This window comes from Rhinopithecus roxellana, chromosome 14 (assembly GCF_007565055.1).
Source record: "Rhinopithecus roxellana isolate Shanxi Qingling chromosome 14, ASM756505v1, whole genome shotgun sequence".
NCBI classification, from domain to species: domain Eukaryota; kingdom Metazoa; phylum Chordata; class Mammalia; order Primates; family Cercopithecidae; genus Rhinopithecus; species Rhinopithecus roxellana.
This window is the reverse complement of record NC_044562.1, coordinates 126128827-126154865: the sequence shown is the minus strand read 5'-3', so window position 1 is coordinate 126154865 and position 26039 is coordinate 126128827. Positions and strand designations below refer to the sequence as shown.

The following is a 26039-nucleotide window of genomic DNA, read 5'->3' as shown; positions in this document are numbered from 1 at the left end:
TCCCTCTTCTAGGGGTGGTCCAGTAGTCCCTTCAGCGAAGTGGGAATGGGGCTCTTCCCAATCTTGGGCAGCGTGTGATCATACTCGAGCTGTAATGCAAGAGTTGCTAGTCTTCTTAGAGTGTTAACAGAGATTAGAAGACAGCACTCCTTTTCCTCGTGTTGCCTTCTTTCTCTCAGGTCCTATATGAGTCGCTGGAGAGAACATTCAAAGAATCTTCTGGGGCATTTGCAGGGGACAAAGATGGTGGATAGGAGGCAGAACTAGCTTGCAGCTCCTGCGTGGATGGACAGAGCAGCGTGTAGAGACTCACATTGTGAACTTTGGCTCCAAGAACTACACAGGAACGTACCAGGAAAACCAAAAGAATCCACAGACTCTTTGAAGAAACTGGGTCACCATTACAGGCTCCCTGAGATGCCAAAAAATTGTGAGCCTGCTTGCTTTCTCAATGGGGAGGCTCGTAGTCTGGGGCAAGTTCTCAGCCCTGGTCACCAGCTGCCAGGAAATAAACTCAGTTCTGTTGGTGGGGCATAGTGGGAGTGAGACCAGCCTGTAGGACTTTGGGCTGTGTGGGAGTGGGATGAGGCCTGTGACTGCCAGCTTTCCCCTACTTCCCTGGCAACCTGTGTGACTCAGCAGAGGCAGTCATAATCCCCCTGGGAATATAACTCCTTTGGACTGGGAATCACACCCCCATTCCCCACAGCAGTCACAGTAAGCACTTCCCAAGGAGAGGCTGCGGTCAGACACTCCTACCCCTGTCTCCACCTGGTGGTCTTTCTCTACCTACCCTGGTAGCCAGAGATAAAAGTAATAATGTCTTGGGATCTCTATGACCCTGCCCACTGCTGAGAAAGCTGAATACTGAACCAGATGTCCCGAGGGCAAGTTTGCATCCTCCCTATAGGATCACAGCTGATGTGCTCTTGAAAGCGCCACCTCCTGGCTGGAGGCCAATCGACACAAAGCCAGTGCATTAAACAAAAACACAACCAAAGACCCTCACAGAGTCCACTTCACTGTCCTGCTACCTCCACAGGAGCAGGTGTTGGTATCCATGACTGCAAGACCTGAAGATGGATCACATCACAGGACTCTTTGCAGACACTCCCCAGTACCAGCCCGGGGGCCCAGTAACTCCACTGGTTGGCAAGACCCAGAAGAACAAAATCAATCACTACAGTTTGGTTCTCAGGAAGCCCCATTAGGGGAAGAGGAGAATACCACATCAAGACTGCCCCGTGGGACAAAAGAATCTGAGCAGCAGCCCTCAAATCCCAGATCTTCCTTCTGACATAGTCTAGACAAATGATAAGAAACCAGAAAAACAATTCTGGTAATATGACAAGACAAGATTCTTTAACACCCCCAAAATATCATATAAGCTCACCAGCAATGAATCCAAACCAAGACAAAATTTCTGATCTGCCAGAAAAAGAATTCAGGTCAATTATTAAGCTAATCAAGGAGGCACCAGAGAAAGATCAAGTCCAACTTAAAAAAAATCAAAAACATGATATAGGATATGAAAGAAAAATTCTTCAGTGAAACATGTAGCATAAATAAAAAACAATCACAACTTCTGAAAATCAAGGACACACTTAGAAAAATGCAAAATACACTGGAAAGTCTCAACAATAGATCAAACAAGCAGAAGAAAGAACTTCACAGCTTGAAGACAAGGCTTTCAAATCAACCCAATCCAACAAAGACAAAGAAGAAAGAATGGACAAAAGTGAACAAAGCCTCCAAGAAGCTTGGGACTTTGTCCGAACCTAAGAATAATTGATGTTCCCTAGGAAAAAGAGAAATCTAAAAATTTGAAAAACATTTTTAAGGGAATAATCAAGGAAAACTTCCCTGGCCTTGCTAGAGTTCTAGACATCCAAATACAAGAAGCTCAAAGAACACCTGGGAAATTCAACGCAAAAAGATCATCATATAGGTACACAGTCATCAGGTTTTCTAAAGTCAAGACGAAGGAAAACATCTTAAGAGCTGTGAAGCAAAAGCATCAAGTAACCTAAAAAGGAAAACCTATCGTATGAATAGCAGATTTCTCAGCAGAAACCCTACAAGTGAGAAGGGAATGGGGTCTTACTTTTAGCCTCCTTAAATACAACTATCAGCCAGGAAATTTGTGCTTAGTGAAACTAAGCTTCATAAATGAAGGCAAGATGCAGTCTTTTCCAGACGGACAAAGGCTGAGGGAATTCCCTACTACCAAGGCAGCACTACAAGAACTGCTAAAAGGAGCTCTAAATCTTGAAACAAACTCTTGAAATACCCCAAAATGAACCTCTTTAAAACATAAATCTCACAGGACCTCTGTACCAATAACACAATGAAAAAAAAAAAAAAAAAATGAGGTATTCAGGCAAAAGATAGCACAATGAATAGAATAGTATCTTCTGTCTCAATACTAACATTGAGGTAAATGGCCTAATTGCTCCACCTAAAAGATACAGAATGGCAGAATAGAGAAGAATTCACCAGTCAAGTTTCTGCTATCTTCAGGAGACTCATCTAACAAATAAGGACTCACATAAACTTAAGGTAAATGGGTAGAAAAAAATAGTCCATGCAAACGGACAAGAAAAGCGAGCAGGAATACCTGTTTTTATATCAGCTGTTTTTATATATTTAAACAAACATTAAAACAACAGCACTTGAAAAAGACAAAGAAAGAAATTATATAATGATAAAAGGACTAGTCCAGAGGAAAACATCACAATTCTAAATATATATGCACCTAACACTGGAGTGCCCAAATTTATAAAACAATTACTACTAGACCTAAGAAATAAGATAGACAGCAACACAATAATAGTGGGGGACTTTAATATTCCACTGACAGCACTAGACAGGTCATCAAGACAGAAAGTCAACAAAGGAACAATGGACTTAAACTACACCTTTGAATAAATGGATTTAACAGATATTTGCAGAACATTATACCCAACAAATGCAGAATATATATTCTATTCATCAGCACATGGAACATTCTCCAAGAGAGACCATATGATAGACACAAAACAAGTCTCAATAAATTTAAGAAAATCAAAATTATATCAAGTACTCTCTCAGACTACAGTGGAATAAAACTGAAAATCAGCTCCATACTGCCCAAGGTTATTTATAGATTCAATGCCATCCCCATCAAGCTACCCATGAGTTTCTTCACAGAATTGGAAAAAACTGCTTTAAAGTTCATATGGAACCAAAAAAGAGCCCGCACTGCCAAGACAATCCTAAGTCAAAAGGACAAAGCTGGAGGCGTCACGCTACCTGACTTCAAACTATACTACAAGGCTACAGTAACCAAAACAGCATGGTACTGGTACCAAAACAGAGATATAGACCAATGGAACAGAACAGAGTCCTCAGAAATAATACCACACATCTACAGCCATCTGATCTTTGACAAACCTGAGAGAAACAAGAAATGGGGAAAGGATTCCCTATTTAATAAATGGTGCTGGGAAAATTGGCTAGCCATAAGTAGAAAGCTGAAACTGGATCCTTTCCTTACCCCTTATACAAAGATTAATTCAAGATGGATTAGAGACTTAAATGTTAGACCTAATACCATAAAAACCCTAGAAGAAAATCTAGGTAGTACCATTCAGGACATAGGCATGGGCAAGGACTTCATGTCTAAAACACCAAAAGCAACGGCAGCAAAAGCCAAAATTGACAAATGGGATCTAATTAAACTAAAGAGCTTCTGCACACCAAAAGAAACTACCATCAGAGTGAACAGGCAACCTACAGAATGGGAGAAAATTTTTGCAACCTACTCATCTGACAAAGGGCTAATATCCAGAATCTACAAAGAACTCAAACAAATATACAAGAAAAAAAACAAACAACCCCATCAAAAAGTGGGGAAAGGATATGAACAGACATTTCTCAAAAGAAGACATTCATACAGCCAACAGACACATGAAAAAATGCTCATCATCACTCGCCATCAGAGAAATGCAAATCAAAACCACAATGAGATACCATCTCACACCAGTTAGAATGGCAATCATTAAGAAGTCAGGAAACAACAGGTGTTGGAGAGGATGTGGAGAAATAGGAACACTTTTACACTGTTGCTGGGATTGTAAACTAGTTCAACCATTATGGAAAACAGTATGGCAATTCCTCAAGGATCTAGAACTAAATGTACCATATGACCCAGCCATCCCACTACTGGGTATATACCCAAAGGATTATAAATCATGCTGCTATAAAGACACATGCACACGTATGTTTATTGTGGCACTATTCACAATAGCAAAGACTTGGAATCAACCCAAATGTCCATCAGTGACAGACTGGATTAAGAAAATGTGGCACATATACACCATGGAATACTATGCAGCCATAAAAAAGGATGAGTTTGCGTCCTTTGTAGGGACATGGATGCAGCTGGAAACCATCATTCTTAGCAAACTATCACAAGAACAGAAAACCAAACACCGCATGTTCTCACTCATAGGTGGGAACTGAACAATGAGATCACTTGGACTCGGGAAGGGGAACATCACACACTGGGGCCTATCATGGGGAGGGGGGAGGAGGGAGGGATTGCATTGGGGAGTTATACATGATATAAATGATGAATTGATGGGTGCTGATGAGTTGATGGGTGCAGCACACCAACATGGCATAAGTATACATATGTAACAAACCTGCACGTTATGCACATGTACCCTAGAACTTAAAGTATAATAAAAATAAAAATAAAAATAAAAAATAAAAAAAAAAGAAGAACGCAAAAAAAAAGAGAAACCATCAAGACCATGCAAATACATGGAAATTAAATAATCTGTTCCTGAATGCTCATTGAGTCAACAATGAAATCAAGATTAAAGTTAAAAATTTCTTTGAACTGATCGATAATAGTGACACAACACACAACCTGTCAAAATTTCTGGGATACAGCAAAAGTGGTGCTAAAAGGAAAGTTCATAGCACTAAATGCCTACATCAAAAAGTCTGAAAGAGCACAAATATACAATCTAAGGTCAAACCTCATGGAACTGGAGAAACAAAAACAATCCAAACCCAAACCCAGCAGAAGAAAAGAAATAACAAAGATCAGAGCAGAACTAAATGAAATTGAAACAAAACAAAACAAAAAAATACAAAAATTAATCAAATAAAAAGTTCGTTCTTTGAAAAGATAAATAAAATTGATAGACCATTAGCAAGATTAACCAAGAAAAGAAGAAAGAGGATCCAAATAAGCTCAATTAGAAATGAAACAGGAGATATTACAACTGATACCACAGAAATACAAAAGATGATTCAAGGCTACTATGAACACCTCTATTTGCATAAATGAGAAAACCTAGGGGAGATGGATAAATTCCTGGAAATATACAACTCTCTGAGATTAAACCAGGAAGACACAGAATCTGTGAACAGACCAATAACAAACAGCAAGATTGAAATGGTAATTTAAAAATTGCCAACAAAAAAGTCCGGGACCAGAAAGATTCACAGCTGAATTCTATCAGACATTCAAAGAAGAATTGCTAACAATCCTATTGACATTGTTCCAAAAGATAGAAAAAGAGGGAATCCTCCTTAAATCATTCTATGAAGCCAGTATCACCCTAATACCAAAACCAGGGAAGGACATAACAAAAAAAGAAGACTACAGACCATATCCCTGATGAGCATAGATGCTAAAATCCTCAACAAAATAATAATTAACCAAATCCAACAGCATATCAAAAAGATAATCCACCATGATCAATTGAGTTTCATACCAGGAATGTAGGGATGGTTTAACATACGTAAGTCAATGTGTGATTCACCACATAAATAGAATTAAAAACAAAAATTATGTGATCATCTCAAAAGACACAGAAAAAGCATTTGACAAAATCCAGCATCCTTTATGATTAAAACCTTCAGCAAAATTGGCATAGAAGGGACATACCTTAATTGACATAAAAGGGACATACCTTAAAAGCCATCTATGACAGACCCACAGCCAACATTACACTGAATAGGGGAAAGTTGAAAGCATTCCCCCTGAGAACTGGACCAAGACAGGATGCCCACTTTCACCACTTATATTCAACATAGTCTTAGCCAGAGCAATCAGACAAGATAAATAAATAAAGCGCATCCAAATCAGTAAAGATGAAGTCAAACTGTCACTGTTTGCTGATGATATGATCATATACCTAGAAAACCCCAAAGACTTATCCCAAAAGCTCCAAGAACTAGTAAATAAATACAGAAAAGTTTCAGGATACAAAATTAAGGTACACAATTAAGTAGCTGTGCTATACACCAACAGTGACCAAGCTTAGAATCAAATCAAGAACACAACCCCTTTCACAATAGCTGCAAATAAAATAAAATAAAATACTTAGGAATATGCCTAACCAAGGATGTGAAAGACCTCTACAAGGAAAACTACAAAACACTGCTGAAAGAAATCATAGATGACACAGACATATGGAAACACATTCCATGCTCATGGATGGGTAGAATCAATGTTGTGAAAATGATCACACTGCCAAAAGCAATCTACAAATTCAATGCAATTCTCATCAAAATACCACCATCATTCTTCATAGAACTAGAAAAAAACAATCCTAAAATTCATGTGGAACCAAAAAAGAGTCAGCATAGCCAAAGCAAGCCTAGGCAAAGAGAACAAATCTGGAGGTGTCACATTACCAGACTTCAAACTATACTATAATGCCATAGTCTCCAAAACAGCATGGTACTGGTATAAAAATAGGCACATAGACCAATGGAACAGGATAGAGAACCCAGAAATAAAGCCAACTGCTTACAGCCAACTGATCTTTGACAAAGCAAACAAAAACATAAAGTGGAAAAATGATACGCTGTTCAACAAATGGTGCTGGATAATTGGCAAGCCAAATGTAGAAGAATGAAACTGGATCCTCATCTCTTACCTCATACAAAAATCAACTCAAGATGGATCAAAGACTTAAATCTAAGACCTGAAACCATAAAGACTCTAGAAGATAACATCAGAAAAACCGTCATAGACATTCACTTAGGCAAAGACTTCCTGACCAAGAACCCAAAAGCAAATGCAACAAAAACAGTAATAAATAGATGGGACTTAATTAAATTAAAATGCTTCTGCACAACAAAAGAAATAATGAGCAATGTTAACATACAACTCAGAGGGGGAGAAAATCTTCACAATTTATACATCTGACAAAGGACTAATATCCAGAATCCACAAAGAACTCAATCAAATCAGCAAGAAAAAAATTAAACAATCCCTTCAAAAATGGGATAAGACATGAATAGACAATTCTCAAAAGACGATGTGCAAATGACCAACAAGCATATGGAAAAATGCTCAACATCACTAATTAGTAGGGAAATACAAATCAAAACCACAATGCAATACCATCTCACTCCTGCAAAAATGGACATTAAAAAAAATAATAGATGTTGGCATGGATGTGGTAAAAAGGGAATACTTTTACACTGTGGTGGGAATGTAAACAGGTACAATCACTATGGAAAACAGTGTGGACATTCCTTAAAGAACTAAAAGTAGATCTGCCATTTGATCCAGTAATCCCACTACTAGGTATCTACCCAGAGGAAGGAAGCCATTATACAAAAAAGATACTTGCACACACATGTTCACTGCAGCACAATTTGCAACTGCAAAAATATGGAACCAGCCCAAATGCCCATCAATCAACGAGTAAAGAAAATGTGATATATATATACATACACACACACACATATATATAATGGAATACTACTCAGCCATAAAAAGGAATGAAATAATGGCATTCATAGCAACTTGGATGGAATTGGAGACCATTATTCTAAGTGAAGTAACTCAGGAGTGGAAAACCAAACAGCATCTATTCTCATTCATGTGTGGGAACTAAGCTATGAGGATGCAAAGGCATAAGAATGATACATTGGACTTTGGGGACTTGGCGGAAAGGGTGGGCATGGCGAGGGCTAAAAGACTACATATTGGGTACAGTGTACACTGATCAGGTGATGGGTGCACCAAAATCTCAGAAATCACCACTAAAGCACTTATTCATGTAACCACCCCAAAAACGTATTGAAAAAAATAATTTAAAAAATTTAAAAAAATTTTTTTAAAGAATCTTCTGTAGCAGCTCTCTCCATGATCCACTGAGCCACAGTAATTAACTGACCTCTATTCCGCATGTCTCATCCCTTAGGAGGAGTTTCCACCCATGAGTGTCCCAGTCCTTCCTAAAATTATACACAGGTGGAGATGTGCCGCTGAGCTGCAGGCTCTTAGAGTAAGACCACTGCAGACCAGGGATGCTCCATCCTGCTTCCTCCCTTGGTGTTTTTCGTTCAGGGCACACTTTCAGACACTAGAATTTTGGCTGCACAATTGAAAGCATTAAAAGTCTCAAAATAGCAGCAAAAATGTTGGCAATAATTATAACACAATTGCTACACAATGTCTCATGGCATATATAAAAGTATTCACAGTTACTGCAGTATTCATTTGCACTCTCTTCAGTATTATGATGCTGTTTGAGTAGAACCATTTCCTGCCCTAACAGTTGCTTTATAGACTCAAGATTCAGAGGTCTGGCATGTGTCAGCACATGTTATGTTTTTGGAATTCACATATATATCATATTCTTTTGATTTAATGTTATTGCAATTATGAAATACAGCTGTAAGAGAAGAGTTTCAGATTAAGAAGAAAAAACTTTACAGATTGATCAAAATTAGGAATCCCTAAATACTAAAAGAAAAATGAAACAAAGTAACCTGTAATGAGAGGAACCACTCATTAACTAACTTTCACTAAACATCCTTAGCAGAATACGACCTAAGATAACACAACTAAAGTAAACAACTCTTGAAAGTCTTTTCAGTAATCAATTGTTGGTATTACATGCTTGCTATTCTGAGAATATTGCATGTGTATTGTGAAATAAAACAAATTATGTTGTTGTCACTTTAAACTCATTCTTTTTAGCATTGGAAAAGGAAATACAGGTGTAACACCATTATGGTTAAGTTAAAATTCTGTAGTTCTTAATGTGAATCAGAATAATCTACATAAATTCAAGACATATTTTGTCTTTAAGACACTACACATATTCCTTTGCTCTGAAAAATGAGGAAGGCCAAGAAACAACGACAGCCCACTCCTACTAAGCTCTTGTAGAACTCAAATTGAGCTTTCTAAATAACTGTTTGCACCAAAAGGAACCAGGATCCCTTGGATAAATGCACGATCCCAGTGTGAGGTAGGAGGTATACATGGGGGACCTGGGACATCTTGTCATACAGAAAGTAAGGAAGCCTTCAAAGTCCTCTGAGTCCATGCCACCAAGACTCAACAGCCAGCTTGAAGAGGCATTTATTAGCCATAAAAATTTGAAATACATGTATCTTTAAAAACAAAAAGCTAGGAAAATATTTGGCAATATGCCTTAAGAAACATTTTTTAGGCCAGGTGCATTGGTTCACACCTGTAATCCCAGCACTTTGGGAGGCCGAGGCAGGTGGATCACCTGAGGCCAGGAGTTTGAGACCAGCTGGACAACAAGGCAAAACCCCACCTCCACAAAAATACAAAAATTAGCCAGCTGTGGTGATGTGCACCTGTAGTGCATGCTCTCTGTAGATGCACTCTGTAGATAGAGTGAAACTGTCTCAAAAAAAGAAAAGGAACTTTTTTTAAAGCAACCAAAAAGTTTATATGCTTTGAGGCAATCATTCCAGAAATTCAAGGAAAGTGTAGCAGATTTATGCTAAAATGGCTGCAGCTGTGATCATTCCTCCCTGTCTACAGGCCCCTTCTCAAGATGACTTTGCCCCTTCTCCCATCAGAAAGTGGAGTCTACTTCCCCTGTCCTTTGAATCTGGCTTTGGCCATGGTACTTCCCTTGGCCAACCAGACTTGAGAAAAGTGATATGAGCAGAGACTTTAAAAAGCACTTGTGCATTCAAAAGAATAAGAGCCATTTATGACAAACCCACAGCCAATATCATACTGACTGGGCAAAAGCTGTAAGCATTCCCCTTGAAAACCAGCACAAGACAGGGATGCCCTCTCTCACCACTCCTATTCAACATAGTAATGGAAGTTCTGGCCAGGGCAATCAGGCAAGAGAAAGAAACAAAGGGTATTCAAATAGGAAAAGAGGAAGTCAAACTGTCTCTGTTTGTAGATGACATGATCCTATAGCTAGAAAACCCTATCGTGTCAACCCAAAAGCTTTTTAAGCTGATAAGCAACTTCAGCAAAGTCTCAGGATACAAAATCGACGTGCAAAAATCACAAGCATTCCTATACACCAACAACAGACAAGCAGAAAGTCAAATCATGAATGAACTCCCATTCACAATTGCTACAAAGAGAATAAAATATTCAGGAATATAGCTAACAAGGTACGTGAAGGACCTCTTTGAGGATAACTATAAACCACTGCTCAAGGAAATCAGAGCAGACACAAACAACTGGAAAAACATTCCATGTTCGTGGATGGGAAGAATCAACATCATGAAAATGGCCATACTGCCCAAAGTAATTTATAAATTCAGTGGTATTTCCACTAAACTACCACTGACATTCTTCACAGAATTAGAAAAACTATTTTAACATTCATAGAGCACCAAAGAAAGAGCCCGTGTAGCCAAAACAATTCTAAGCAAAAAGAAGAAGCTGGGGGCATCATACTATCTGACTTCAAACCATACAAGGCGACAGTAACCAAAACATCATGGTACTGGTACCAAAACAGACACATAGACTAATGGAACAGAATAGAGAACACAGAAGTAAGACTACATACACATCTACAACCATCATATCTTCAACAAACCTGACAAATCAAGCAATGGGGAAAGGACTCCCTATTCAGTAAATAGTGCTGGGAGAACCGGGTAGCCATATTCAGAAAATCGAAACTGGACCCCTTCCTTACACTTTATACAAAAATTAACTCAAGATGGATTAAAAATTTAAACATGAAACCCAACACTATAAAAACCCTAGAAGAAGATCTAGGCAATACCATTCAGGACACAGGCACGGGCAAAGATTTCATGATGAAAACATCAAATAAATAAATTGCGACAGAAGCAAAAATTGACAAATGGGATCTAATTAAACTAAAGAACTCCTGCACAGCGAAAGAAACTATCATCAGAGTGAACAGACAACCTACAGAATGGGAGAAAATTTTTGCAATCTATCCATCTGACAAAGGTCTAATATCCAGAATCTACAACGAACTTAAATTTACAGGAAAAAAACAACCCCATTAAAAAGTGTGCAAGCCTGTAATCCCAGCACTTTGGGAGGCCGAGACGGGTGGATCACTAGGTCAGGAGATCGAGACCATCCTGGCTAACACGGTGAAACCCCGTCTCTACTAAAAAATACAAAAAACTAGCTGGACGAGGTGACGGGCGCCTGTAGTCCCAGCTACTCGGGAGGCTGAGGCAGGAGAATGGCGTAAACCCGGGAGGCAGAGCTTGCAGTGAGCTGAGATCTGGCCACTGCACTCCAGCCTGGGCAACAGAGCCAGACTGTGTCTCAGAAAAAAAAAAAAGTGTGCAAATGACATAAACAGACACGTCCTAAAAGAAAACATGAAAAAAAAGCTCAATATCACGGATTATTAGAGAAATGCAAATCAAAACCCCAATGACATATGATTGCACACCAGTCAGAATGGTGATTATTAAAAAGTGAAGAAACAACAGATGCTAGTGAAGCTGTGGAGAAATAAGAACACTTTTACACTCTTGGTGGGAATGTAAATTAGTTCGACCAGCATGGAAGACAGTGTAGCAATTCCTCAGAGACCTAGAACCAGAAATACCATTTGACTCAGCAATACCATTACTGGGTATATAAACAAGGGAATATAAATATTTTATTACAAAGATTCATGAACACGTATGTTCAATGTGGCACTATTAACAATAGCAAAGACATGGAATCAGCCCAAATGCCCATAAATGATAGAATGGATAAAGAATATGTGGTACATATACACCATGGAATATTATGTAGCCATAAAAAGGAATGAGATCATGTCCTTTGCAGGGACATGGATGGAGCTGGAAGCCATTATCCTTAAGAAACTAATGCAGGAACAGAAAACCAAACACTGAATGTTCTCGTTTATTATAAGTGGGAGCTGAACAATGAGAACAGAGGGACACAGAGAGGGGAACAACACATACTGGGGCCTGTCGAGGGGGTGGGAGATGAGGAGGGAGAGCATAAGGAAAAATAGTTAATGCATGCAGGGGTTAATACCTAGGTGATGGGTTGATAGGTGCAGCAAACCACAATGACACATATTTACCTACATAACAAACCTGCACATCCTGCACATGTACCCCAGAACTTAAAATAAAACTTAAAAAATTGTTTTAAAAAGAAAATCGTTTGCTAAGTGAAAGGAGCCAGTCATCAAAAACCACATACTATATGAATGGAAATTCATATGAAAGTCCAGAATAAGGAAATCTATACAGACAGAAAGTAGATTCATGGTTGCTTAGTGATGGAATACAGGAACATGGGGACACAGAGAGGATAATAAGTAAAAACTATGGAGTTTCTTCTTGAAGTGATTAAAATGTTCTAAAATAGACTGCAGTGATGGTTACACGTATCTGTGAACATACTGAAAGCCATTGGGTGAAAGCTTTGGGTGAATGGTGGCTATGTGAGCATAAGGAAAAATATCTAATGCGTGCTGGGCTGAACACCTAGGTGACAGGTTGATAGGTACAGCAAACCACCATGGCACCTGTTTACCTACATAACAAACCTGCACACACTGTATAGGTACCTCAGAACTTGAAATTTAAAAAAAATGACGTGTGCAATGGGTCTTTCCCTCTCCTGTTATTGGGGACCCTTCTGCCACCAGGAATATGCCTGGGCTAGACTTCTTAAGGATGACAGACCAGGAGGAGGGAGTGCCAGGCATCTTAGTTTTTCCCTGTTGTCCTAGGCATGGGAGTTAGGCCATCCCAGGTCATCTGGCCTTAGCAGAACCAGCACAGACCAGAAAAATGAATTCTTTGCCAACCTACAGAATCATGAAAAAGAGATGGCCCATCTCCTCCAGGAAAGCACATTTGTTATTTTAAGCCATTATGTTTTGGGATAATTTCTTAATAAAAGCTGAATTATGAAAATGATCATAAAAATGGATAATGTATATGTGCAAAGATGTTCATTTTAGTATCATTTACGTTAATAAGCTATAAACAACCTAAATGCTCAACAAGAAGGAATGGTTAATTAGATTAACAACTATAGATCTGAAGATCATAAAGTCATGAAAAATCATGTATTCAAAATATTTTGATGCTCTTAGAAAATGTTCTCAATGGAAAATTAAATTTAGAAAGCAAATAACAGAAATATATGTAAAGTATGATTTTCAATTATACAATTGTATGTATGGGTTATATCACAAATGGAGACTGATCTAAAGGCTTACTTGAAAAACCACTGTTTTAAAATTTGCACACAGTGTCTCACTCTTTCTCTGGGAAGACCTTCCGCAGTTTCTCTGGTGGCCTCTTTAAGTTATGCAGTGTAAAGCAAGAGCACATGTGTAAACGCATTGAAGCAATCTACATGTAGAAGGTTCTGACTGGGATGTTCTGTTTAATAAATGTAAAACAGCTGCATTTTAAAACTATACCTCCAAAGATGGCTTTCTTTAGAGAATGTTTCTTCTATTATCCTGGATTTAAATGGCCATGTACCTTCAAATCATCGCTTGTCGTTAAAGAGATGTGATGTTGCTCTGCGAGTTTTTTGCAAAAGGTGTAGCTCCTGGATAGAAAAGCCTAATCTTCTCAAGTGACATTGGAGGAGATCTGTAGATTAAGGTCTGTGTTGGGTTTGATACAGTAACTTAGACTTTGGGAAATGTTCTCTAAGACTAGGATAGCAAAATCATCCATCCTCATGGCCAGGTAGACTAGTCCCCTGCGCACCCCCTGCATTGCGGTCTTCCATTCTCTAAAGGGAGTGGAAGTTCCTGCTGTCAATCATTCTGGAAAAGGAGTTAACACTAAGACAGTAAATGAAAACTGAAGAGGGCAACTCTTGAGCTTTACTGGGGTGGGTAAATGTCTATTTCTTCGGATGGTTGGGCTTAAAGTTGAACTTTAAGAACGGGCACTTCTAGAAGCAACTGTGAGTTTCTTTCTGTGTTACGTTTCTCTTGTGCCTTGCCTAAATTTCAGTAAATTATTCTAGACCCACCACAGCCTGGTCTCAGCTGTGCGTTGGGAAATGAAAAAAGGGCTGTCCCAAGAATTGGAGTGGAAGGCCGAAGGATGAGCAGTGTCCTGTCCCCCAAGCTGCAGCGGTGATGTCAAGAGTGTTCACCAGGGGGAGGACTAGGGGAGGAATCATCAAACTGGACAGGGCACATGGGTGGCAGCAGATGCAGCCACATGGTACGCCCTGCAGGCAGGAGCCTGTTCTGAGCATTCTGGCAACTACATTTTTGGGGACTCAAGTTAGCATAATTGGACATTAAAAATGAAAGTTAAAGAAGAGAAAAACAGGTGATCTTACTTTTTTGCCTGGGGCAAATTAGAAAAGAGAAAGCCCCAAGGCTGCCTGGATTAATAATTTAGGTGCAAATCTGTTTAATATTAATGCAGGGGGGAAAAAAGACTAGAAGAAAATGCACCAACATCTTAAGTAACTTGGGTCAATTCTTCATGTCAGAGGGCTTTATTTACTTTTTTAGACTTTCCACATTTTTGGAAAATTATTACAATGATCATCAGAACAAGTGTTACTCTGTAAAGGCTTGTCAGCTGGCCGTCTCTCAGCATTGTGCACAGGCGTGTGAAGGGCCTCTCCTGGTGCTGCCGTCTCATGCTCCTGCATCAGAAATGACCCATCTCCTCCAGGAAAGCACATTTTGTATTCACCAAGATGTCATGTCTGTTTCTTATTTCTTTAATGTCTTTTCAAATATTCTCTTCCACGCTGCCACTCTTAGGTTCTATCGGGAAAACTTACATCTTAATAGAGGTCTAAGTTAAAGACCTGCAACTGTGAAGAGGCCAAAAGTGAGAAAGAAACTTGGTGCTGTTTTGACTTTTCCAGAAACAAAGAAATCATTTCGCCCATTTAGGTCCCTTGCATATAATGGATAAAATAATAAATAAATAAATAAATAAATAAATAAATAAATAAATAAATAAACAAACCTTAAGCTTACATAATGCCAGCTTGCATCTGGACACACTGGCAGCTTGGCTGGCCCAGAGCACCTGGCCTTTTTCTTTGGGGCACTCCTCAGAAGGAAATGACTGAGTCCCCAAATCCGCATAGAAACAAATGTGTGCATCCTTTCTTTTCTCTGTTACATACGCAGAATGCGAAAACTAGTGAACTTGGGGAAGATGGCATAAGAAGAGGGGGGATGTGTTCAGATAGGGAAAGTAACGTTCCTGAAGACAAACTTTGCCTACTTTGCAGCCTGACCGAGGAGAAATGTATCCAGCTCATAGTACAGATATCTCCACAACTGCTTCCCGAGCAACTGGCAGCCTTTGTCAATCAACTACAGTGCTCTCTCACCAAACCCAGAACGACTCTTTGGCCTTTCTAAACACATTACTGCAGGCAGCAGTGCCGGCCGACTGGGGTGGGCATGAGAGAGGAAAGTCTGCTATTTCCAGCCTAGGGCAGATGTGCTCCCTCAGCTGCAGGGTACCTCGAAAAGAAAGTGGCTCGGAAGAGTCAAGAATGCCAGCAGGAAATGTATGGCTTTGTGAGGTCATGCAGCATCCTGAAGTCAGGCTCACGCTGAACAGTGAATGTGAGCAGCACACAGATAGGGAGGTATGAAGGTAGCCTTCATGAAGCGGTTAATAAATGCCAAGCAGTTTGCATCTATTAAGCCCAGTGCATCTACATCCCAACGCTGAGAGATGGACAGTATCGGCTTCATTCTATAGATGAATAAACTGAAACTCAGAAATTTTATGTCATTGCTCAAGGGGCATAGGGCTGAGTGGGATTTGATCCCAAGTTAGCTGTATTAGAAAACTCATGTACTTTCAATGATACTAAATAGCAGGCATCTAAAAGATAAATATAGCATGATTGATGGGGCTAACGGATAGATCCATCTTACCCCAAATCACATAATCTCTGAACAACTACACTAAGTCTAAGATAAGAGATCATTGTGCAGTTCGGCACTCAGAAGTGGGTTACCTCATCCTGAGCAAAGAATCGAGTTTAATCCTTCAAATAGAAACTCTTATCTAGACGTGGTTAGATTGAGATTGTTACCAGCCACTTCAGTCTTGCTTTAATCACTGCGCAGCTCCTCTCCAGCTATTATCTGTTAAGCCTCTCTCTTACTCACTGAATATTTCATATGTGAAGTAATGGAATGCAGAGCTGTGGGCTGTGTACTATCCTTTTGGTTTCCATTTAAATTTACAGCTTGCCAGTATGAAAAGAGTCCCAGGGCGCTAACTAAGGTGGTGATTATACTGTCCATCAGTTAGTTTGTGTTTCAGCCCAATACTCACAGTCCCTTCCCACTCCCTCATAACAAAGTGTTGTTTAACTCAACACATACACACACAGGCATATCTCCCAGGCATTTTCTACTGAGTTCCAGAATACGTGTCACCCAGATGTGCCTGCCACAATATGTTAGTTGTATTGGAAAAATTACCAGAAACATACTCTACACCAGTAAACTGCCAGAGTTGAGACCAGCCTTTCAATACAGAACTACTTCTTCACCATCCCACCTTAAAAGTAATTATCTTGTTGCTACGTTGCATTCCACTTGACACTTAAAATTTGCAAGCTAGGGTATCTTTAATAGTTTTCTAAGTAACGACACTTTTACAGAATCCTCATTTCTAAATATAGAAACATTTTGTTTGCTTTGAAGACTATGGATGATAAGGAACAAGAAGCTGACAGTGGAGCTGACATAGGATTGCCAGGTACAATATAGGACACCCATTAAATTTGAATTTTAGATAATGATTTTTTCTGCGTGGATGTCCCACATAATATTGGCACATACATTTAAAAATTATTCATTGTTCACCTGAAATTTGAACTTGCTGGATGTCTTGTATTTTTCTTTTCTTTTTTTCTTTCTTTTTTTAGACGGAGTCTCACTCTGTCACACAGGTTGGAGTATAGTGGTGCAATCTTGGCTCACTGTAACCTCCCCCTCCTGTATTCAACCGATTCTCTTGCCTCAGCCTCCCAAGTAGCTGGGACTACGGGCACCTGTCACCACGCATGACTAATTTTTGTGTTTTTAGTAGAGACGGGGTTTCACCATGCTAGCCAGTCTGGTCTCAAAATCCTGACCTCAGGTGATCCACCTGCCTTTGCCTCCCCAAGTGCTGGGATTACAGGTGTGAGCCACCATGCCTGGCTGCATTTTTATTTTCTAAGTCTGGCAACTGTGTGCAGACAGAGGAAAAGGAGGGAGGAATCTACAGGTTATAGATACTTGAAAGCTGATGTAATCACGCAGTCTATTAGAACAAATAAGCTCCCTACCTTTATTTTAGTTTTTGCACTGTCATCATTTTCAAGTAGAATAAGAACAGATATTTGGAGGAAGTGAATGAATGTATTTTAAAGGCCATGGAGGTTGCTGAGTATCTTCTGGAAAGACTCTTTCATGAGATTCTAGGAATCCGCAGTCTTACAACCATCAGTCTGCCAGAAGATCTAACACAGCAACAGAACTCCTTGGTAATATGAAAGTTAAGAAAAATATTCTTCCAAATTGAAAATGAAGATTCATACTGCCTATGCAGCTCTAGCAAGTTTTCCAAGTTGATCTTCATTTTTTTCATAAAATCGGGTAGGATACTGTAAGTTCTAACTAATGTGTCCTTGTAACTTCTAAAGACAAGCAACTTATTTAAATAATAAACACGTTTATTGAAGGCTACCAAATATACAGTCTTGTGTTCAGAATCAAGATAATAAGATGAAAAAAAATAGCTTGTATGTAAAAACTTATGACAGAGAAATACAAAAATAGCTACTACAGAAATCCCCAAATGCCTGCATTTTCTAAAAATCATGAATGAAGTACTAAGTGAGCTGCCAGCTAGAGGAAGGAATGAGCCAAACCTTTACCAGGTTCAAATCTGAGCCCAACCTTGAAGAGTATAATTTTAATATACAGGCAGCAAACAGAATTATGGACACAATATTTTAATTAATAATTAGATAACTGACATTAAAGAACAATTATGAGCTTATGAACAGTAGTGTGGTAACTGAAGCATAAGGTACAAAGCACAGAGCTTGATAGCTGAGGAGGTTGGAAGAGTGACTTACAGCCGCATGATGGAGAGATTTTAATGCTAAGATTATGCACTGTGGTAATAAAAAACTACCAAAGATTTTCCAGGACAAGAATAGTCATAAGGTCTGTTGGTTTTTATAAAGATAACCATAGAAAATTATGCAGAAGCTAGCCTACAGAGTTTAGAGGTCAGGACACTAGCTTAGGAGTATACTGATTGTCCAAGAGGCATGTTCGTATCAAAGAGGAAGACACGGGAAAGACGGCCAGCAAAGAACACTGACAATGACTGATCATTCAAGAACACCAAGAAAAACCTGGAGGAATAGAAGGTGATGAAAGAGAAAATTCTGCCAAGAAATGAGAGCTTTCAAGCAGGCAACTCTCAAGAGGCAGTTGGATTTAGCAATAAAGCATCCCCGGTAGAACGTTCAGAGAGCAATTTTAGACTAGTGGTAAGGGCAAGGGCTTGGTTAACTTGGTTAAAGAGTGAATAGGAGCATTTCTGCTTCCAACATTATAACTGATAAAACACAACAAACATCCTTTTTAAATGCCTATCTCACTAGCAAAGAAGGGGAAAACCCTAGTAGCCAAAAGAACCAACCAACAAAACAAACAAATTAATAAGGAAGCAGAAAACTAGAGAGGAAAGCAAATGCTGAGTCAGTAACTTCTAATGGAATTTTTCCATTCCAAGGGCCTAGAACCAGTCCAGGAACAGGACACAAAGCCTCCACAAGGTACAGAATGGAACTTAGATGCCCATAAAAACCCAGGGCTTTTAAAAGACTAGATACTCTATCAAATAGTAGGTTAGAAAAAAAATCTCATCTGCAAACGAAGACAGTATGAAGATTTACCTGTATCATTTCACCTCTGGTTAGGAAAACAAAGCTTCTCCACCCCCCAGCATGAATAGCCAGAGAAGATCTACAGCAAATATTTTACGGGATTTTTTAAATATTTAAAGTATACTTAACAAATAAGTATATTTAGGCTGGGCGCGGTGGCTCATGCCTGTAATCCCAGCACTTTGGGAGGCCGAGGCGGGCGGATCATGAGGTCAGGAGATTGAGACCATCCTGGCTAACATGGTGAAACCCCGTCTCTACTAAGAATACAAAAAATTAGCCGGGTATGGTGGCGGGCACCTGTAGTCCCAGCTACTCCGGAGGCTGAGGCAGGAGAATGGCGTGAACCCGGGAGGTGGAGCTTGCAGTGAGCCGAGATCGCGTCACTGCACTCCAGCCTGGGCGGCAGAGCGAGACTTGGTCTCAGAAAAAAAAAAGAAAGTATGCCTAAGGAAACAGGCCACCGAGAAAAAGAGTTTGTAGAAATAAAAATCACAAGGGTAGACTCTCCAGAACTTCATATGTTGGGAAAGAAAGAAAGAAAAGAAAAGAAAAGAAAAGAAAAGAAAAGAAAAGAAAAGAAAAGAAAAGGAAAGAAAGAAAGAAGAAAGAAAGAAAGAAAGAAAGAAAGAAAGAAAGAAAGAAAGAAAGAAAGAAAGAAAGAAAGAAAGAAAGAAAGAAAGAAAGAAAGAAAGAAAGAAAGAAAGAAAGAAGGAAGGAAGGAAGGAAGGAAGGAAGGAAGGAAGGAAGGAAGGAAGGAAGGAAGGAAGGAAGGAAGGAAGGAAGAAAAAAAACCCCAAGAAAATAAATTTAAAGACGTAATCTTGAAAAAGAAACAAATAGGACTAATGGAAATTAAAATGTAATCATTGAAATATAATGAAAATAGAGTTACCGAAATTAAAACTTTAGTGGCTGTTTTAAAAAGCAAATTGGACAGACTATGAAAGAGAATTAATACTTTTTAAAAGTTCATAAAATATAGGAGATAGAACCAATGAGATGAAAATATTGTTAAAAGTTTTAACAGAACAGGAAAATAAAATAAAATTTAACATACATGCGATGGGAGTTCTAGAAGGCATAATATTTTAAAATATATTGACCAAAAAATGTCCTTGATGAAAACCATAAATTTTTAGATTCAGGAAATAGAAAAATGTCCCCTCTCTGAATTTTTCTCATCCTCACCTAAACATATCATAGCAACATTACAGGTCACCAAAGACAAATGTATAACCTTAAAATCAGCCAAAAGGAAAGCACCTTCAAAAATATATAGGTTAGAATGATACTTGCAAAGAAATTAAGATTCAAATGATAGCAGATCTCTCAAAAGCCATGAGAAAATAAACATAACTTACAATTTCATACCTAGCTGAATCCTCACTCAAGAATGAAGTCAAGGAGGTATATTTTCTTACAAAAATTTTAGAGTTTATTATGAATAGTTTTTCACTAAAAGAATAACTATAGAAAGTCTGAAATAAATGGTAAACAAAGAAATTTTTAAAGATACAGGTAGATCTAATCAAGCATTTGCAGTACAAAACAATATGACAGTGCTAAACTAGGGAAATACCAAAACGAGATACAACTAAGATATTGTGCAACAATAAAGAGATTACAAGATATTTTTCACCAGGGAAGCGATAGTCATTAAATTAAGCATGTATATAAAATTGTAAAGGTAGTTAGTAAGATAATAGAGCCTTGTTTAAAAATAAAAGGGGAAAGGGAATTAAAACAAAACACACAGTAATTAAGAATACATAAACTCTTAGAAATTAGGCTTAACACTTATAGATGCCACTACATCCAAATGTTAAACTTCTCTCAATCAAAAGACTATTAAAAAGTTTTCTTGGCTGGGCGTGGTGGCTCACACCTGTAATCCCAGCACTTTGGCAGGCAGATCACGAGGTCAAGAGTTCAAGACCAGCTTGGCCAACATGGTGAGGCCCCATCTCTACTAAAAATACAAAAATTAGTAGGGCGTGGTGGCAGGCAGCTACAGTCCCTGCTACTCAGGAGGCTGAGGCAGGAGAATTGCTTGAACCCAGGAGGCAGAAGTTGGATTGAGTTGAGATCTCACCACTGCACTCCAGCGTGAGTAACATAGTGAGACTCTATCTCAAAAAAAAAAAAAAAAAAAAAAAAAAAAAAAAAAAAGTTTTATTTTAAAGTATAATAAACAAGCACAGCAGTAACAATGTGGGAGAAGTACTTGCAATATGTAATTGTTGCAAGAATGTAAGAGGTCTGCAAATTAGAATGAAAAAGATAATTCAACAGAAAAAATGAGATTAAAAGGAAGGAAGAAGCAATTCATAAAATAGGAAACATAAATGACCAACAGATATAAGACATAGCATGATCAATCTCAATCATAATGAAAACACTCTCTAAGGTACTATCTTATACCATCTACTAGGTTGGCAAAATTAATAAATTCAGAGAATATTAATTGTTGGAGAGGCTGTAGAGCAATGGGAAATCTCATGTATGACTGGTGGGAGTATAAACTGATTCAGTAATTTGAGGAACAAATGGCAACCCCAAAAAATTTGACAAGGCTTAATATCTACAATCCAGCAACTCTATTTCTGGGTATATGCCCTTAAAAACTCTTGCTCACGTAGACAAGAAGACATGATTATATAGCAACATTATCTGAAGCAAGAAAAAAGTAGCTTATAATTATAATCAGTACAGATCTCTAAATTGCCTAGTGTGACACTATCTGGATTAGGGGCGTTGTCCCCACAGAAGAGGCTGTACTTTTTATGGATTTCCAAACTTCCAGGTTTTAGGCAGCTTATGATTTTATTAACTGCAAACAGCTCAAACTTTTACCTTCAGATTGTTTGATACCAAAGCAATCTGGCTGTCCCCAAATTCTACCAGGTTCTTCTGTTTGGTTCATAAAAAGAGAGAAAAACAGGATGGGAACATCTTCCCAATGAAACCCTTTTGTAGGAGACCAGCCCATCAGTGCATCTCATAGCACTTGAGCTCAAATGTACCTCTGGAAAGGCTGTGCAACCATCCAGGAACATACACTTTCTTAGCAACAAGTCACTGCTTTCACCGAACAATAATGCTAATATCTGCCTTGAACCCCTTAACAAGAAAGCTGTAAACAAACTAAATGCCCATCAATAGGAGAGTGTATAAATTGTGGAATGTCATACAATATGACACAATCATTCACGGATGAATGTCACCAACAAAATTATGAATGAAAATGCCAAGATACCAAGTTACAGAAGAATACTTACTATATAATATCGCTTGTATAAGGTTTAAAAATGTAGAAAACAATGTGACATAATAATTAGCCATGCATACATATTTAGTCCCACTACAAATAATGTTAGGACATGATAATGATCAAATCCAAATTTAAGGTAGTGTTTGCATCACTGGATATTTGAAGTGGGATGCAACTGGGGATGGATACACAGGAACATCAATTTTACTGGTAATGTTTTATGTATTAAACTGAGTGGTGGTACTTGGGCCTTTACTATATTAGTCTTTACACTTCTTGTCCTAGTACGTGTTTTAAATGAATGGATATGAAGAAGTAGAGTCAGCACAAATCAATCTTGTTAAACAGGAAATTCACATGAGTAGGGAAGGTTTCTCTTAGGTTAGAGAGGTATAGGACCCTTTGGAGGCTACCCAAGTGGGAATCAAAGGAAGGGAGATAATCTCTAGAACAATCTGAAGTCATTCTAGAGGACTGAGATGCCTAAATAAAATCACATCTGGCCTAGGGAGGTGAACTCTAACAGTCTCCTTTTAAATAACAAAGCAAACTTCTGTACAACAAACAAATAATGTATTCACTTTGCTCATTTTTTAATATCCTAAAAAATCCCTATACACAATATCGCTTCACTTGCTAGTAAACCACTTTCTACCCAGGCAAAAATGGCAAAATTTAGGGTAGAATCATATTGATATTCATTGTGTACACTCCTGGTTTCATTCAGCAGATCTTTTGATAAATATTTGCCCTGTGAATGAATGAATAAATGGAATAAATGAAAATCTCTTAAAGAATTACTGTGCTTAAATGGCTCAAATTCACCTAGATTGAAACCAAAGCACGGCTTCCAACAAACACGAACAACTTCTGCAAGTCAAGCACTGAGCTAGGCACTAGGGATGTGAAGACAGATTGTTTCCTAAGAATCCATGACATACTTTTATCATAACACTTACTACCCCATATGCAAATAACTCTCCCCTTTTCCTGTGCCTTTTGAAAAACAAGAATTTTATTCAATTTCTCTTTTTATCCTCATTCAGCAAATATGCAGAGCTATAGGTAGATAAAGTGACAATTAAACTGTAAAGTCAAATAGAAGCTCTTTGGAGGTTCTCGGGTGTTCAGGAATCTTCCATAATTATGTGTGTCTCTGTTCATATGGATGTCAGAAAATTTGTTTTTAGCTGTAAGAGCAGCAAAGGTTAGCAATAAGACATTTCTCGGCTTTCTCATAGTAAAATGGTTCAGTTGTTTTCTTTTCTTCTACTGTCTTATTGAAGTTCTCTATTCTTCCTTCAGGCAATAAGAAGATTCTTTATGAGAGAAAACAAACAGTTCTAATTTTATTTTAAGAGATATATTCCTTTTACCTTTCTCCACCATATAATGGCTTCTTCCTCAGCAGCATCTGGTTCTGTATTTTCTGGCCACCAAGAGCGAAGTTCCTAAATGTTGGACTGAAATCCTAGCTCACTGTAGGCAACCAGCTAAGAGCTGAAAAGATTTTAGAAATAGGATTTCTGGAGCGGCCCAGAGTCAGGCACCAACTTTCCTGTCCATAGTCATGTCCTGTGCCTGCCTGGCTGTGTCTGGCACTACAGAGTGGGAGCTGATGAAGGCAAGCACGTGGACACAGCTTCCTGCCAGGGCAGGAGCCACCCTCAGGCCATGGCCCAGAGAGACTGTTCTGGGAGGCTGTGGTTCATCCAGTTTAACCAGTTCAACTTAAGGGAACCCCTATGCCTCAGCATGTAGGAACTAGAGGGAGTGGCAAGACTTCATGTCAGAGCTCTGCTTAGCAGAGCCACCTTGAGTTCAAACTCTTCCATGGCAGGCTCACAATTGACTCTGTTGTGTAACTGGAACATGTATTATCCCATTATAGCAAAGTGCCTCTCTCCACTGAATGATCAATATATCTACCCTGGTGTCTTAGTCTATTTCATGTTGCTATAGAAGGATACCTTAGGCTGCGCAGTTTATTGAGAAAAGAGGTTTATTTGGCTCATGATTTTAGGGCTGAATAGTACAAGATTGGGCAGCTGTGTCTAGTGAGGGCCTCTTGGTGCTTCAATTCATGACAGAAAATGGAAAGGAGATAGCTGTGTGCAAAGAAATCACATGGCAAGAGAGAGAAACTGAGGAAGCCAGATTATTTTAAACAACTTTCTCCTGATGAACGAGTCTATTCCCACAAGAGCTGGAACTCACCCCCTGCAGGATGGCATTAATCTACTCACACAGGATCCACCTCCGTGACACAAACACCCCCCAGTAGGCCCCACCTCCCAATACTGCACACTGGAGATCAAATTTCAACCTGAGTTTTTGCAGAGACAAGTAACATCCAAACCATAGCACCCGGTTTAACCTTTATTAGTAGATCAGCCCAAGTCATATTTTTACCATTTTAGCCAGATGAACATATAGAAAGCCTTGTCTTCAGAATTTGGCAGTCTCTATCTGTTTTTCTGCTGCAACAATTCACAGAAGAGTATGAATCAGTCAGCCAGATGGAAGGGGAAGGAAAATGTGGTGGATACACCCTAAAAAACTGGGGCTGGGGAGTTGAAATATTTATAACTAGAGCATGGTCTTCATAGAGTGAGGCGAACATGTTTTGCAAGCAGGCTGAACTGTAAACATTCAAAACCGACATGCTCATGGCATTTCACACTGCCCCCTTGAAATATTGACAGGAAACACTACCTTCAGTGCAACCTTTATGACGTTGAGATAATGTAGTGAGAAATCCAACTGTGGAGGAACTAGATTCCTGGCTTCCAACAGCAGCTGGTTCAATCATTTATAGCAGTAAATAAATGTTATGAAAGTTCTTGTAAAAACCATTATCTAAAGAGCTAAATATGAAAGGCTTGCATTATGACCAGGCATGCATTTCTGGCAGAGGAAATACAAGTTTGCTCACAATATCTTTTTTTAGATTACTTTGAGGAAGAATGCCATCATTGGAATAGTGCAGATCATAGCAAGTTTCATCTTTCTTTTTTTTTTTTTCTCTATGGAATGAGAAATGACATCAGTTTACATGTCATCTGAGAAGAAAGGAATTTATTTTGTTGAAAGGCATCCAAATCACCCTCTCTTTGGAAGTCTTTGTTACTGGAACAAACTTTATCATTGTTAATTGTCTGGCCATTTATGGGCCAGTTTGTTCATCAACAAGTCTGTACATTTTTACATATTTTATTGACCTAGTAATTTTACCAGTGCTATACAGCCATGAAAATTTGAAAGAAATGTCAACATGTAAGTCTCCCTTACTCTAAACTCGGTAGGAAAAAGCGATGAAGAAAGGGAAAACTTTTAAGCTATATTTATATTGAATATCTGAAATTATCACAGCCCACCCCACAACTCTTCTCTGGCCAGCAAACTTTCTCTTCCTCTTGTTTTTCCTATTGTAATAAGCTAATTTCAGCCACTTCTCCAAGCCAGGATTCCAAGAATCATCTGTGATTTCCCTCCTCCTAGCCCCTTCATCTATTTGACATCCAGGTTATAGCTTCTAATGTCTTAATTGTTCTCAAATAC

At 38.7% G+C, this 26039-nt stretch overlaps 1 protein-coding gene across 1 annotated transcript in view; it reads right to left on the bottom strand.

The window, feature by feature from the left end:
- NCKAP5 (NCK associated protein 5) overlaps positions 1-24066 on the bottom strand; it is a 944753-nt gene extending 920687 nt beyond the window's left edge. Inside the window, exon 1 of the mRNA XM_030917014.1 lies at positions 23855-24066. The gene's annotated coding sequence lies outside the window, so the exon portion shown is untranslated. The remainder of the gene's footprint in view (positions 1-23854) is intronic.
- Positions 24067-26039: the final 1973 nt, after the last annotated feature.